Source organism: Cupressus sempervirens, chromosome 2 (assembly GCF_028749045.1).
Source record: "Cupressus sempervirens isolate cs-2001-9-10 chromosome 2, ASM2874904v1, whole genome shotgun sequence".
In the NCBI taxonomy this organism is placed as follows: Eukaryota; Viridiplantae; Streptophyta; class Pinopsida; order Cupressales; family Cupressaceae; genus Cupressus; species Cupressus sempervirens.
Window position 1 is genome coordinate 38,515,885 of NC_143119.1, and position 12,983 is coordinate 38,528,867.

Consider the following 12,983-nt stretch of genomic DNA (forward strand, 5'->3'; position numbering starts at 1 on the left):
TTTTTGTGTGTGGTACATCTTACTCTTGGCAATATCTTTGCTGAAATATAAATTTATGTTGATCATCCTTCCCTTACATCAAGAGAATGTGTATCAATATTTTATGACACGGAGGTAAGCCTTTGTCTCGCCTAACACTTGCCTGTTAATCTCTCCTACAGCCATCAATATCTTAGAATTCTTATGTCTCTGTACAGTTTGAAGCCACCAGAAACTATATTAATTTTGCACCAGAATTGTGATCACACTAAGCAAGTGCATGGGAAGAATTAAGAATCTAAATAGCGACAGCTACATCCTTGGAAACCACCTTATTGTTTTCCAGAATGACAACATGAAAAGTAGTGATTTCTTTCAGTTCGCAGGGAACAAGTAGCAAGCAAATGATTCACAAACACCACAGTTTTACTAGATATTCCCCACACCTAGGATTCTTTCAAGATATTTTAACATGTGCCAACTTCAATACAAACTAACATGGTGCATGTTTCTAGAAAGGATGATCTTCTAAAAACAAGCCTTGCTCTTTAACACACTGATTAAAATCTTCATTTTCATGGCTGAAACATGTCGAAAGAGAGGGTGACAAAGGTGTATACATGTTTATTGAGGGAGTCTTGTCATAATCTTTTGTCATGTGCAATACAACTGTTCTAGACAGGACAATAATAAAACCATAGATCTCTGATGCAATCTTATTTCTACTCTAACCATCCTAGTCCTTGAACATTATGATGCTTGCAAGGATGGTTAGTGTTGTAAACATGACATATTAAATTGGAGAAACCACCGCACTATTGAAAGTGTCAAGAGCCTTATTCAAATAGTTCATTTGCATGATAACATAGGTAATCACCACCATCATGAAAAATCATGTCTTTGGATACATCAACTAATTATTTCCCTCAAAGTGAACTTCAAAGCAATGTCTAGTGCTTTCACACTCATGACCAATAAAGAGCAAATGCTTGTGAAAACCAATACATTTTTATTTCCACATCATGGGGAAAAATGGAATATCAATACCATAACTATCACCACAAAAAACACCTCGTACAACAAAAATGCAGTTTGAGTTGCTAGATGCCAAACTTCTTGAACAGAGCTAATAGAACTTTGAATAGGTGCATGAATCACAATAACCACCAATCCAATTATGCACATAACACAACTCAATATCCCCAATTTATGCAGTTTCTCTTTCAGTATAAAGTTTGCTAGTACAACACTGATAATTCTGCTCAGTGCACATAAAGGAGTCACCAAAATTGTAGGAGCAAATGCATAAACAACAAAATTTGCAGCCTCTCCAACAATCATAATGATCATGCCCAATTTCATTCCATCAATATCTTTTGAACTCCTTTAGGCTATGGGCTTTACATTAATAGAATTAGTAAAAAAAATGGGAAAGAGGCCAAAATATAATGATGACATCAAAGGTTCAATGAAGAAGGAAATGTATGCATCAAGATGTTCATTGTTTGATCTATTCCAAACATAATTGTATGCAGTGTCAATCTGGGCTTGGGTTCTTCACATTTTATGCCATGTCAAACCATCAATATATGCAGGTGACTAGTGTGAGGAAAATGGCTGTGCCATTCTGACATGTATTTATCCTTGTGAAAAATAAAAATGCAGCTTCTCATTGCGAAAAATGACCAAACAACTTCTCATTGTGGAAAATGAACATGTAAGTGCATATTCTACCAATGTAACCTCTCTATGCTCAAATATTTTATTTGCTATTTCAAATGTCAAATTTGAGTGTAGGTTTTGCATATGGTCAAACATTCTAACCCCTTCCCATTTGCTCTTGAAGAAACTCATAATATTTATTGAACACACTTGATGGAATATTACTTTCAGAAGGAGAAATGTGTAGCAGATTTCTCATTTTCCACTTCTACATCCCAATGCCAATTCAAATTCCCAATGCTAGTTCTGTAATCCAATCCTGATTCTATATTCCAATTTTGCATTCTCCTTTCTAATTTCAACTGAAGTTATGAGTCAGAATTGAGGCAATGGAATCTGAATTTGGAAATTTCAAACAAGGCATTTCACATCTGCATATCAAGATTATGATCTTCATCCTTTACAATGACATATTAGAGGAAAGTTTAGGCATCTTATGAGAAATCTGACCAAGACAACCAAAATTGTGAATTTTTGAAATAGGGGTACTAAAAGTGCGCCTATAGGGTGTAGGCCACAAAAAATTGATGTTGAAGACCATGTTTAGAGCAAAAATCCTTGAAAGCTTGGTTTACATACTCCCCCCCATTATCTGTGTGTATCCACTGAATAGAAAGACCAGACTACTTCTCAACAAATGTCTTAAAGACTCAAAATGAATCAAAGACATCAGACTTGTACTTCAAAAAGTATACCCATGTACATTTGGAGAATTCATCAATGAAAGTTAGCACATATCTAGCACTTGAAAAAGAAGGCATGGGAAATGACATGAGGTCACTATGAATCAACTCCAGTGGTGCCAAAGCATGAGTGGCTCATCCATTCGAAAAAGGATCCCTATGTTGTTTGCCAAGTGCACAACCCTAACAAACACTAGCTATATAGAAAATCTGGGGAAGCCCAAGAACAAGTGCCTATGTGCTCATCTGCTAAAGATATCTATAATTGACATGGCCAAAACACTCATGCCAATGTCTTCTTACTAAATTTTCATGTGCAACAAGACATGAACATGTGTCATTAGAAGACTCAAATCCATCAAATTTGTAGAGGAAATATGCAGATTCAAATCTCCCAGTAACCACAATCATCTTAGAATCATGTAAATCCTAGATAACAACATCATGTGGTGAGAACTGAACTATCTTACTAGAGCTAGAGTGGCAAATCTAATAAATAGACAATAGGTTTTTTGATATATCAGGGACAAGAAGAACATCCTAATGAGAGCCCCCTGCTAATGCAATAGAACCAGAACCCATGATAGAAAGATGTGATGAGTTCCCAATAGCAATCTGTGAAGTAGGACAAGGAGAAAGAGAGGTGACCAACTACTGAGTTTTTGTCATATGGTGAGAGGTAATGAAATCAAAAATCCAAGTAGGCCCAAAAGTCATAGCTCGTGCAATAAGAGCATGACCTTTCCCTATAGGTGGGATGAAGATTTAGGAGCTGAAATGTGGTTTTCCTACATGGCTTCCTCTAAAGCTTCCAAATGTTTCCAAAACCTAGAAATGGGATGTCCATCCTTTCCACAAAAACTGCAGGTCTTAGTTGATTTCTTCTTAGTCTTGAAGGCGGACTCAGTAGAATTCAAAGAAGATTTACCCTTGGAAGGGTTAGCTGGAGGTTTGACATCAGTTTTTGGTGTATCTTTCTTTAGTTTGGCTTTCTATTTTGGTTTCCCCTAAGAAGTCTGAGCAACCAATGCTTGGTTGGAAGAGCCAGAGTCATCAACCTATTGGATCTTAGCCTATTCTCATGTTAACTAGTCAAAAAATGTCTCAAAAGAAGGCATATGATGTCTGTTACCCAAGGCATCTATAGTGGAGTAGAAAGTGGAAGAAAAGACCTGATACTATCCTTGCAACTTTTAGAGTGTCAAAAAAATACGCTCATTATCAATTTTGTCTTTACCACATCCCTACAACATTGTACGCAGAGATTTGAACTTCATCAAGAAGTCTTCAATAGTGGAAAATTTGGATGGTGTCAAAGAAGTCAACTCTACATCAAGCTATACTACCCAAAACTCATTCACTATGCCAAACAACATGTGCAATTTGGTGCAAATAGCCAATGGAGTGGTCAAACCATCTAGGTGAAATAGTAGACTATCTAAGATGTTTAGTGCAATCAGTCCCATGGCTTCATCCATATTGTTCCTATGTTGAAGAACCTCAAAAGGGCACTATAGAATAGGTTGGTTTGCATCTAGACATGACCATAAGCATCTTGACATGAGAAGCCTAGTCATCTATGTCTTCCAGGTGTGATAGTTGTGTGGCATGAGCTAGATCATAGAAGGATCCAACATTGGGAGAAATAAGAGGAAAAAAGTAAAAGGGTATTATTCTGAAGAAAATTAAAGAATAGAAAATACTCCCCCCCACAATGAATAAATATATCCCCCAAAACCAAAGTAACAACTATGGAAAAACACAAAAGCTAAGAAAAGAAGCTAGAATTTGAATGTAGAGAAAAGAAAAATAGAAGCCTCTAATTCACCAAAATTGGAAGCTCAAACAAACTCAAAATCAAATGAAACTAGCACCATTGGCTTTGTCTCTGAGTCAGCTTTCTAGCACTTCTTTTGGATCACAAAAATACATTTGTATGCTCAAGTTATAGCCAAAAAACTGACTGGTGCTCCAAAAGACCACCTTGTTGGAAAATTATAGACATTGTGTTAAATTTGACACCTGTACAATCATCACCAAGCCATCACTAGAAAAAATTAGTGGCCAAATTTTTGACATCAGTAGCTAGTTTGATGATGTCACCTCACTAAAAAATGATGTTAGCACAAGGTCCGGAAATGATGATGTCACTTGCAAGAAAGATGATGTGGCACCCTAAAAATTGATGTCAGTCTCATTATAGAGTCAAAAAATGACATCACAGTGTCAGATTATGATGTCAGCATGCTGGAGTAGTGATAGAGCAAGGACTACTTGTGGTAATGGCACCCGGCAAGAGAACTCGGTGGCACCACTATCATTGGCCGAGCAGAGGTAGTGCTTTGGTGGAGCAAAGGTTGTGCTACAGCAGGGAGCTATCGACAGAGTAGATGGATGGTAGTCATTAGGCAGTCAGTGGGTGGTCCCCTAGTGGTGCCTAGGTTTCGCGGCGGTGATTGCCTGAATTTTTTTTTTCAATATGCATCCATACAATCGTACCACGGGGCCAAATTTTTTTTCCAAAAAATGACTTGTAGCCAAAAATAAAACAAATTATATAATCTTGACTATAAATGGCCTTCTAGATCCAATGGTAGCATCCATTTCAGCCCAAAGTGCCCTGAAAAATCACCCTTCACCTTTTTGAAGAAAAGAACTCTGAAAAAGCTAAGGTTTCTAATTCCAAATCATGGCTTCCAGAATCTTCAGACGAGGAAGTAGCAAGTCCACTCTAATACCATGTAGAAGTTGAGAAAACCAACTTCAGAGATCCTCAAGAACACCTGAATGCAAATATCTTGCAATGAAGAGAAACCAAAAAATGGAAAAAGCAAAGCTTGGAAATTCTCAACAATATGAGAGAAAAAATGTATTCCAAGTTATTAAAATAAAAATTAAAACTATTCAACCTTTAAAGATGAACAAAACCCTAGAGGGGAAAAGAAAATAGGTTTGCACAATATAATTAATATAAAATATTAATTATATGCATCTAAGAGAGTTAAAGAAACTAGAGTAATAAATAACTTACCCTAACATGGTTGAGTAGATTTCTAGGGAATAGAATTCTATGGAACAAATTTATGGAGAATGGTCCCACTAGACATATCATTCTCTATGTTGTTTCCATTATTTTCTATGATTTTTGTTTGCCTGAAATATATAATTGGTTCTTTTTATCAATATTATGTTTTCATTCATTTAAATAAGAAGGAAAAAGAAAATTTAATTATTTTCTCAAACAATGTAAAATTCCATCATTTTTTTACAATATATAATATTTTCTCTTGTTTCAACTACAACCAATCTTATTTACGAAATTCCCTCTTTTGAGGATACATAAAAAATAGCCCACGTAGATATTTTAAGAAATGAGACACCCTATTCTTGGGTATTTTGTCTGTTTATATCTTTGGGCATATCCTACCCCTTACAAGGTTTATAGTAGATCATGAGTGGATTTATTTTCTTGGTAGTCTATGCCTCAATGAGTTTAGTTATAAAGATTGTCTTCTTGGTTGGAATCCATCTAACTCTTTCTCACCTAATCTGGAGTAGAGCTTAGGCTAATGAATCATCTTCCTTGGGTATAGAAAAAAAAGAGTAGTTGTACTTTGGCACATTTTTAATTAGATAAAAAAATATGGGGTGATGAGGTTTCTTTCAAGGAGTAGTCTAGATATACATCCCTTTTTTTATTAACAATTACATTTTTCAATTTTCTTGCTAGGATAGTGATGAGCCCGAGGTTTAGTGTTGAACCCAATGCTCTAATAACATAAGTAACATACTAAAATTTCATACTAATAAAATAAATTAGAAAAATCTAAAAATAACATTCATTTCAATATAACATGAAGATAGTTATAACTACCTATGAGTTTATATTGTTTCCATTCCATTAAAACATAAACAAGTAAACGACTAGCTGAAAATAATTGCCTTAATCTATGGAAAGTGAAACTAACCACTCTTCTAAGTCCTAAACTAAAATTGTAAAACATAAATGTAAATTAATGTACCTAGTTTGTAGATGGATTGCATAATGACTTTGATCTTGAGTTGTACAAGCCTTGGCTACTAGAGGAAAGGAAAAGCATTATCATTGGACTTAACCTCCCAACTATGGACCTCTATGTAACCCCACACAATCTATACCAAGAAAGGCCTTCCCTTAAGTGGGAATTAGGCTTGGGATGCCACTGTCTAGCCACTGAGCATCATGGTTTTAGAGCATCAACTAAATAGTCAACTAGGCTTAGGATGTCTTCCATACACCTATCTACTGACTATCAACACTCTGACCTCTACATATCAAAAAAAAGAATGCAACTAACTTACATTGTAAAAGGATTTGTGAGAGAACTATGTACCCAATTACCCATTGCTTCACTTGACAACAACACTATACTAATGACTATAATGAGTTGACACTAGTTATTAATAAAAAACATTGTTTATTTTAGTTATTGATGATTCTTTATTTTTATCATATAGGAGTATCCATTTATTCAATAGTTTCTTCCTCACACCCTTCATCTTGACCATGATGGTCTTCCTAGATGATTCATTAGGTAGATGTATGAATAATCATAATCACAACCAATAAATTTATCTAATTGGAGTTGGCATTATAAAGAAAATTTTCAAATTTAAAAGCATTATATGCATAGTTGAATCCTCTACCATTCTAGAATTTTCATTACTAAAAGATATTTGAAAATGTTTAAGCATTCATATAAATGAGAAATATATCTTCCATTCTAGCACAAGAAACATAAATATAGCTTCCTTTAATTATCTAAGTAATCAACTATTTTGGCTTGTCATTATACATTGGTATATAACTTTTAAACATTTACAAATCTTGATCTATCGGGTGTAGATCTCTTATCATTGAAATTATATTTTGAATATACTTTTGTATAAGTTGAACTTGGAATGTCCCTTTCCTGATTTTATATGATATTTCACACCTCTAATCAGATTTTTAAAATAAAACAACCAATATTACAAAGATCCACCAAATTTCTCAAGAAACCCTAAATCGGGTATGCCGAAAATAGTGCCAAAAGCTTCACAGCTTCACCTATTATTAATAAATCTGAAAGTGGAAATTTTTTTCCATATCTTTATAACATGCACACAATAGCTCCCAAACGGAGGCCAAAAATAATGCTCATCGGGCTCCCAAAAATAGCACAAAATAGCCTAGAATCACCACAAAAACTTAATAATCTATCACAAAAGTATAATAATATACAAATACATATTTTCAGATCTATTTTAACATTTAAAAGTCTGATATATAGAAGCAACCCAAACTGATATGAAATACTCAACCGGAAACACCAAACTCTTACAAAAAATACACCCGAAAACTCACAAATCTGCACTGTTCAGCACAAAGGCAAACTCTGCATGAGCATGCACATGGAATGGCTTCAAACTCCTATCCTTAGCCTTCTTGGAAACCTGAAAACTCCTGTTCTTGGGTCTCCCTGGAAACCTACAAACTCCCGTTCTCGGGTCTCCTCCTCCACAGGTTTGGCAGCCTCTAAAGAATAACAAAGAAATGAGCAAAAATCAAGTTCTGGAATTAGCCCAAAATGCCTCCAAACCCCTTAAAAGAGGGAATAACCCTAACTCACGTCCAAGAGGAGTTAATAAAACATATTTTGATAATAATCTTCATTTATTAGTCCATTAGCTTCCAAAGATTATCCCCTTTTTCCAAAACTTCACCTTTTTGGGCCTGCCTACCTTAGCAAAGATTATTATTTTTAATTATTTGAAAAGGGGACATGACAAGTCCTCCCCTCCCAAACATTGCTTGTCCTCAAACAATGGCTGAACAATAAACCAATCAATCCACCTGGATCCCAAATGTAGTCATGAACTATACTACTACCAATTAACACAGGCTCCTGCAATATCCTCTGCAATATGACCAAGAGGAATCCATAATCAAACTGACAATTATAGCTTAACCAAACTCCAAAATCAAAACTTCCACAGTCAGAAACCCACGTGACAAAAACTCTTAGAACATCAAAACCCAAGTAGAGTGGACTACCAACACAATAAATACCATCAATGCATTCCACTGGCCTATACAGAATGTACAATCCAACTTTGCAACAATGGTGAATGCTCCTGAATGAAACTGTACCAAGTATGGAGAATCCACACACTATACAATGCTTGTAGTCAACACAACTCTGTAGATCACTGACCACTATCTCATAAACATAACTACCATGCACCCCTGATGGTGAAAAGCCATCACAAGATAAACAACAAGAATTGGAACTCAAACCAAATTTTCCTGCCATCAACTCCTCAACACAAGGATCAAATTCTAACTGATGTACATACCTTGCAATATAATGTTGATAAAAAAAACTAACCTCAGTCAACAGCTCACCATGAACAAGTGATACAACCCACTGTGACTGATCACCAGCTAAGTCAGGAGATCTCATAGCAAAAGGAGTAGAATCAATAACAACACCCACTGAAGCATCACTCTGAAACTCCTGCTCTAAGTCATGTATTATCAAGCTGTCAACTGTAGAACCTATTACCATGTCATGCCCATCACAACTCTCATCCTGAGGTGTTAAACTATCCCATAACTAATGATAAGCACTAGGAACCAAAGTACATCTCTATATGATAATCTCATCAACATGGTCATCAAAGGTAAATTTATGAGCATACCTTACAATGTAATGTTGATAGAATGAGCCAATCTCAGTCAGTGGCTCAGACTGCAATCCAGATGTAACTAACTGCAATTGATCACTAACCAAGTTGGAACTGACTACTACCTCCAAAGACATCACCAAGGGAGTAGTATTACTAGTAGGAACCATGCCAACTATTGGCTCACCAACATCACACATGGTCTTTGATACAGCATCTCTAGTCTTCATGCCAATAGTGCTAGAGGTCACCACCATGTCAGGCATACCACAACAATCTACTGCAGCACCCAACTCAACTGAACCTGACTCTAGTGGGGATGAACCTGATATGCCAATGTTAGTATCAAGGATGGATGCATCCCCATCTCCACTATCTTTGACAATCTCAACCATGGACATCCTTGGATCATCAAACACCATAGCTTGTGACTATACAAAATCTAGTAAAGACTGTAGTTGCTCTAACTCCATGGTCACCTTAGCCAAATGAAACTGTGAATCCATGAAAGCCAACTATGTACTCTCAAGAATCTTAGAAGTCACCTCAAGCTGTTGAGTAAGCTCACTTACCTCATCTTCCTTGGCCAACAATGCATCGTATGTTGTATTGCCCCACTCCATAAGATAATCTCTATCGGCTACCAACTGCATATAATCCTGTCTCAGAATCTGGATAGCCTCCCATAAAGAGTGGAACTCTATCAAGGAAAGATAACTGCCTCCCTACTCATCACTAGTAGGAGAACCCCATCCATAAATGGCTAACAATTGATGAGCAGCATCAAAATGCTGGCAAGCGATAGCAATGTCTCGTTCACTAACTCTCAACTGATTAGACACATGATGGCACTGGCTTGACTGTCTCCTACAAACCTCCTCTGATGCACTGTCTAAAGGAGTATCCTCAGAGTTACTAGTCTCTAGAGTATTACCATCCATATCCTTTGAATCAACTCTAAAGCTCATATCAACATATGGAGTATCAAAAACTGTAGCACTACTGTCCAACTCCTGTGTACTGAAGGAAACTAAGTCTTCAAAACTACCCACTACATCCTCCTGGATGTCATCAATGCCAATATGATCCTGGGACTCATCTATACACACTGCCAAATATGAAAGATCATCAACACATTCCAACAAGTATGGTCGACTAGATACATGAACAAAGCCCAACACCGGTGTATAAAAACTAATACCAACATCGAACAAGCTACAAGCACAAGAAAAGACAACACCGTGCAATCTGCTAATCAAATCCATGATAGCACCCAAACAAACACTGCTACCAAAAAGTTTTAAAGTTCTGCAATCAACTGAATCCCAAATGCTAATATAACAATCTCAAGTCCATATCTGTAAACTAGAATCAGCTGGTAACTCAAGCAAAATCCTCACTTGAGTAATATGACCAATACCAACTAACTCCACATACCTGTCTGACATTGTCCCTGTATCCTGGATGTGAATGCAAGATGAACTCACAACATTATCAACGACCACATATGATCTACCATTCACAGAAAGCTGAGTATCAGGAGTGCAAGATGAAACTAAACTCGACTCCATGCCATGCTTATCCCCATGTTCCTCCCAGTCTTTTAATGCTAATGGAGTATTCACCAAAGAAGCTTGAGTGTCCTCAAGCCTGTGAGAAAGCCTATCAACTTCCTCCTCCTTCCTCCTCTAGGCATCTGAATAGTCTTCGAAAAGGCTAAGAAGATGGTCATGATTTGATAGAAGATGTAAATAACTCAACTTCATCATTCCCATTCCTTCCGTAATCACTTGCAAGTCAACACAAGAAGACTTTTCTTGAACTCCCTTATGTCTACCCTATAACTAAATCATCCGAATGTGATCCTCTATCATATCCTGCATCCTATCATGATGAGATAATGAAGTCACAATACTATCTTTGTTCATCTTTAGTTGGCTGGACAAATCATGTGAAGTACTACCTGCCTCAACCTCATGTGACAAAGCATCTAACTGTGTCTGGTACTCTTTCTCAGAAAAGTCATGAATGCTCAATGTCTGCTCATCTCTACCAAGTATCTCACCATCATGCACAACAACATCCTCATAATCATCATTTGAACCCACTACACTGTAGTCACTACCTGTTGTAACTATACCATCCTGAATACCTGTGACATCACCCTTTAATGAGTTGTATACAATTGTCTCAATTTGAGTATCAAGTTGACCATTACTATCAATCTGTGTAATATCCTTTCTCACTACCTCTTGTGGCAGAGTAGAATCTGAGACCTCAGCCTAGCTATAAGCTAGTTCCTCAAACTCCTCATGCAAGTTCTTGGTAATTGTGTCATCTGCCCTGTGAGAAAATTTGCCAAATAGAAATCCAGTCAACTTATCCACCTTAGCTAGGTCAGAAAACATGTCATTCATTATACGGTGGTGCTCAACCAACTATTCAGACATGTCATGGCTTATTTTCTTAAGTTTATCTTGAATGTCTAAATAACCATCCTTTCTACTATTCTGACTCTGGATATCAATTGTCCAAGATCGTGTCCTCTAAGACTATGTACTATACCTGTCCATTCTGGATAAAGTAGAGTTTAACCCCAATAGGTTATAACTTCTTCAAACACCAAGAACTAACATGAAATTGATTAGAAGTAGCATGCAACCATAGATTTTGACATGCAGCTGATCAGAAGCAACATGCAACCACCAAATTCACCAAGAACTAACATGCAAATGATTAAAAGTAGCATGCAACCATAGATTTTGACATGCAACTGATTAGAAGCAACATGAAACCATAAATTATGACATGCAAGATCTGGGTAGTTGTCAAAACTGACATGCAAGATCTAGGTAGTTGTCAAAACTAACATGCAAGATCTGGGTAGTTGTCAAAATTGACATGCAAGATCTGGGTAGTTGTCAAAACTGACATGCAAACTTCTACAAACCCTCAGGCTAGCAAAATCATGGCTTTGATACCACTAGAATGTCCCTTTACTGATTTTATATGATATTTCACACCTCTAATCAGATTTTTAAAACCAAACAACCAATATTACAAAGATCCACGAAATTTCTCAAGAAACCCCAAATTGAGTATGCCGAAAATAGTGCCAAAAGCTTCACAGATTCACCTATTATTAATAAATCTGAAAGTGGAAATTTTGACAGAAATTTGTGCAGCATAACAGCCTATAAAATGGTATTTCCAGATCTGTATAACATGCACACAATAGCTCCCAAACGGAGGCCAAAAACAATGCTCATCGGGCTACTGAAAATAGCACAGAATAGCCCAGAATCACCACAAAAAATTAATCATCTATCATAGAAGTATAATCATATAAAAATACATATTTTCATATCTATTTTAACATTTAAAAGTCTGATATACAGTAGCAACCCAAACTGATATGAAATACTCAACCGAAAACACCAAACTCTTACAAAAAATACACTCGAAAACTCACAAATCTGCACTGTTCAGCAAAAATCAAGTTCTGAAATCAGCCCAAAATGCCTCCAAACCCCTTAAAAGAGGGCATAACCCTAACTCACATCCAAGAGGGGTTAATAAAACATATTTTAATAATAATCTTCATTTATTAGTCCATTAGCTTCCAAAGATTATCCCCTTTTTCCAAAACTTCACCTTTTTGGGCCTGCCTGCCTTAGCAAAGATTATTATTTTTAATTATTTGAAAAGGGGACATGATAGAACCCTTGCTAGCTATACCTCAAAAATAAACTTTTCTTAGATGAGTGATATTGTAGTTCGCCCCTTTCATACGATACATAAGGAGTGAACGTTGATTCATTCATAGCCAATACAATGACATTATGATATCTTTAAAATGGATTTTTCCATGTCTCACAATTTATTTCAAAA

The 12,983-nt window shown here is 36.3% G+C and overlaps 2 pseudogenes; one reads left to right on the forward strand and one right to left on the reverse strand.

The window, feature by feature from the left end:
* Positions 1–490: 490 nt before the first annotated feature.
* On the reverse strand, positions 491–1,341 carry LOC149570955 (putative magnesium transporter NIPA6 pseudogene; annotated as a pseudogene).
* Positions 1,342–1,660: 319 nt separating this feature from the next.
* The window catches only part of LOC149570956 (uncharacterized), a 112,611-nt pseudogene continuing 101,288 nt past the window's right edge, over positions 1,661–12,983 (forward strand).